We start from the raw sequence: 4,912 nt of genomic DNA, 5'->3' as shown, positions 1-4,912 counted from the left end.
TAAGAGCCATTCAAAACTCACTGAAGTGTCAATAAACATTGAAAGAAGAATTCTCTTGGGATTAAAAAAAATCAAAGAAACAAAATGAAAAGGCCATCCTTCCTAGGGGACAGTTTGAGACAGAGGATCAGTGAGAAGCAAGATGAAAAGCCTTATTTCCTTTTCCACTCCCAGTTAGTACAGGGAGAAGATACCAGGCATTTCTGACTTGTGGAGTTACTTCTCTTTCATGGGTTTCTGCATTCATGTCTTCCAAAGTTCAGGGAACTATAGAGGTTTTTCCTGGGTTCAGGTAAGAGCCTTTGAATTTCAAATTATGGATACCCTTGAGCACTGTAGACCAGTGTGCCATGACTACCTAACTCTTAGCTATGGTCCTTTATAAAGGAAAACAGATGCCTTTGCAGTTTTTTCATAGAAGGACTGGGGCAGAACTGTTTGTCTGTCTGATTGGGGTACAGATTGGTTGACCAACATTTATTAAGCACTTGTTATGTGCCAAGTACCCGGGATGGATGAAAAATAACAAAAAGGTTTCTCTTTTCCAGAAACTTAAATGTCATGGAGGTGGAGAGGTGTCTCATCTCTAAGATCACCAGAAATCAAAGAGATATCCTTGCATTACTTGGTATCTCCATGTACTTATACATTAAACTTATTGGCTGTACCTATAATAATTTCAGGTTTTGGTGACCTAGATTTGATATATCACAGAACAATGTGAATTATTTTTTATTCATTCCAGGGGGCTTAATTTTCCATGTGAAGTGATACAGTATTTCAGTTTTAGGAGGAATTAGGCCAAGTTGAAAACAAATAAATATACACATGAATTTTAAATGGTCCCAAACCTGGATGCAGAAAATGAGCCCTTTGGCAGATAGTCTGCTTAAGTGCAAACCTCTACTACATAATTTAACATATGGTCAGATATACCTACAAACATAGACACACAGATAGTTATAAATGATCACAGATTAGAGAAAGGACCTATTCATGCAGTCCAACCCCTCCATTTCTAAAACATATTACCACAGATAATGATAATAATTGGAATATAGCAGTCATCTGAGCATTTGCTACTTGTGTGATATGCACCAGTCTGTCGTCTCCTCAAGGGCAGGAGCCAGCTGTTTGATTACTGCTATTCCTTAGTGCTACCTGGGTGCCTCCACATACCTGAAGTGCACCATACCTGGGTGCCAGTCACTTATGTTACACAAAGGAATGATATGCTCCAGGCTCTGTGCCAGATACTTCATGTACATCATCCCACTGAACCATCTGAACCATGGTAGGTATTAGCATCTACATTTTGCAGATAGGGGAGCAAGACCAAGTACGGTGTAGTACTGTGTTCAGGGCTAACGATTTGTTGCTGTTGGGAGAGCGAGAATAAAAATCCAGATCTCTTGACTGCCCACTCCAAGAGTTTTTCCACTGAATATCCTACTGTCTCTGTGAACATGTACTCTTGTGTGTGCTGAAGATCAAACTTGGATTAATGTCTATAAACAAGGTATGAATATCACCAAATTAATTACTGAAGGTCATATTTACACTTCACCAGATGTCAACTAGAGTTATTTGTTTGAGTGAAGATTTCCTCAATTTATTGCAGTCAGTCACTGCTGCCCCTCGGTGCTTGATTTTCACAAGTCTGTGTGAATTGCTATCTTGCATTTCTTAGCAAAGGCTGAGCCTCAGTCAATATTTTTACAGTAAGACAGTTCTTTGGAAGACTCTGGGTGTTACTTAAGCTAATAAATTACTATCCTTCAAGCAGAATTACAAGCAATGCCCCAATTAATGAAGGTGGTAACAGCCGTTCTTGGTTTACAGTGGCCCCATTGCCCAAGCTGGTCACAGGCTGGACTCTCCAAGTCCCTGGTGATTTACAAATCTGAAGGAGAGTGGAGAAAACATAAAATTTATTTTTCCACAATTTGAGGCATGAGCTTCCCTAGCATTTCAGAGCCCTACATTTCTGTGATGGGCTTTGATTCAATCCAGCCTGAATGAAAGACATTTCATCACCCCAGAATGCATTTCTTTATTTGCCTTGGATCTATGATTCTGTCAGTATTGAGAGAAAAGAAAAATCAATGCTGCACTATAAACCTCGGGCCGCCTCTGGCCAACGTGGTCAGCATGGTGTGAGCAAAGGAAATGGCAGGGGAAAAAATTGACCGCTCAGCAAGAGTGTGGCCAGTAACGGACACAGCTCAGGGCTAATAACAGCTTGCAATTACACATGGAAAGCCAAAGCGTGTAGGGCATTCGGTGCGAGGGGGATGTAATACAATTTATTGAACCACCGGTTAGAGTTCTGCAGCTTCTCAATAAAAAAAGTGTTGGGCCTATACTCCTTAAAACACAGATGTGTATGGTGCTGCCAGGTGAAGGAGACTTAGAAAACTGGAAAGTCTTGCCTTGGCTGGACAGCAGTCAGGAGATTTTGGCCTATTTACATTTAAAATTGCCATCTATGTGTCAATCAGATATTTTGTGCACACAGAATTTTTGGCAACTGCTGATATATATATATATAGACATAGATATAGATATATATGTCTATATATATGTATATCTATATCTATAGATATATAGATATAGATATGCATATATATACAGATATATCTATATATCTATATCTATATCTATAGATATATATATATATATCTATAGATATATATATATCAGTAGATGTATATTACCATAAAATTCCAGTTTAGGGTTTTGTCTCTAATCATATCTAGAACCAAGTTACTGGTGATGAGCTGAGCCAATTCATGGATGCTTGAATGTGTGTTTTTTGTAGTACACTGTGCAGAATTCTCTCTCCCCATTAAATACCACACTACTAGCATTACTAATGCATTCTGTCTCAATCATCCATTTTCTTGACTCCGCAGGAAGGGTCCCTTTCCTGCTGTTCTTTAATGAACAGGGATTCAGAGACAAAGAGTGATCAGCATGTTCTGATTAGCCACTAGGGTCCTCTGAGGAAGTAAGAAAGAAAGGGTTTTGAATACCAATGCTGCCTTTGCCTGTCTTGTTGAGCTTATGTTGGGTGCTGAATTCTCTTGCTGGAGCAGAAGTTCCTCTCTGGGTGTGAAAAGATTGCCAGGGCTGGCTGCTTCTCACTAGCTTTCCTATCTTCATTCTTCTGCAGACATCTCTGTGGATGTCCCCAGGAACCTTTGAGTTCTCTGTTCTGGAGCAGATGCAACAGACTTGCTCTTTCTCAGAGTACCTCTGCAGCTGCTGGATGCCTGCATGCTTTCCTGCAGCTTTCCTGGTTCCCACACTTTTCTGCCAGTTCCTTTTCTATAAGTAGGAGTTGTTGTGAATCAGGTGGAGCAAAGATATACTAGCTAATTGAAATTTTTATGTAAATGATTTTTGTGTATTTGTACCACCAGGAGGGATTTTAGGTAAAACCCTGAGCAGATGCCAGGCCCTCTGTTGAAGGGTTGGGTAGATAACATTTTTTAAAGGAGGCCCTTGCAGTCATGGGAGAGCTGTTTATTTGGCAATGAAGAATTTAAGCTGATGCCAGACCCAAGTGGGACAGAACAGTTGCCCAGTAATTACATGAGGTGAAGCAGGTTCTTTGAGCTTGGGAATATATCACTTTGATTGGCACATTTACCCAAGGCATAATACTGGCTTGGACAGGCCAACGTCAGCTTTAGGGTGGGAGCAGGGGAGGGTGGGCACCAGTGAGTGGACGGGGAGCCATCTGTGAACTCCACATTTGCTCTGGGTGGTTAAAGGCTATATGAAATTAATTGAACCAAACTAGGTGACCTGTGAGCTTTCTGTTCCCCCCTCAGCAAAGTCAAATGTGGGTGGGGAGAGGAGAGGAAAGGGAAATGGAGCACTCAGCCCGGGTCTCTGAAAGTGGCTGAGCTGAATTCCTATTGTCCACAGCCATGCACAGCCACTCCTTGATCTCTAAAGGAGCCAGCCCTTCCTTTCCTTGATTCTGTCCAGCATAATCAGTCTCACTCAGACACACACACACGCACACACACACACACACACACACACACACACACTCATACACACACGATCCTCTCTTCTAATTTTTCTTTTCTCTGCAGCACAAGACTCATGGGGGTGTGCACACACGCACATGCACCCCCCACCCCCTAACACAGCTGCTGACCTGGAGGTGTTAGCCACTCTGCAGCTGCTGTTCTTCTCACATTAATCTATAGGAATCAATGGACATTTCATTAGAGTAATCAAGTGCGGATGCATCCTGCATTTATATTCTGTCCCCCCTCCCTGCTGCTTTCACAGACTAATTGGTCCTATAGCCAAGAGTACATGGATATTTTTCCCTATAGATGAATGTCAAGAACGTTTTTTTTTTTTTTACTGCTGGTTGAAATACCTATCAATACAGCGGTGTCTGTATAAAAGCCTTCGCCCATCAAAGCCACAGAGCTGTTGATAATACATTATGCACTCTTGGTTCTAATGTATCTTACTTCCTCTTTTACACCTTATTGCACATCCACCCACCATTTATGTTTGTCTCATTCGGAGAATTAACTAGCTCTGGGCTGCCTTTGTTTTAATGTTTAGCCCCAGAAATAATCTTTTTCCCTTTGTTTATGTTGTCAGTCATTACAGGACAGCTGTGGTAAGGGGCTGGAAAGGGAGGTGGCGTGGCATTCACGTGGGGGTTATACCTTTCAGCTCTTTCAGCTTCCTTTCTTACCATTAAATACACTTTTTCTTGCCAGGCCACGTGCCAGGTGAAGGGTACAGAGAACATCTTTGTTCTGAATGGACTTTTTTGTGACTTCAGTTTGAAAAAGCAAACAGACAAAAGAGTTCCTGCTTCCCTCCCCTGTAAATGTGTGGCTAGGCATGGTAATGGTCAGAGGCTGATGGG

This window comes from Prionailurus viverrinus, chromosome B3, assembly GCF_022837055.1.
Source record: "Prionailurus viverrinus isolate Anna chromosome B3, UM_Priviv_1.0, whole genome shotgun sequence".
In the NCBI taxonomy this organism is placed as follows: domain Eukaryota; kingdom Metazoa; phylum Chordata; class Mammalia; order Carnivora; family Felidae; genus Prionailurus; species Prionailurus viverrinus.
This window is presented reverse-complemented; position numbering follows the sequence as displayed.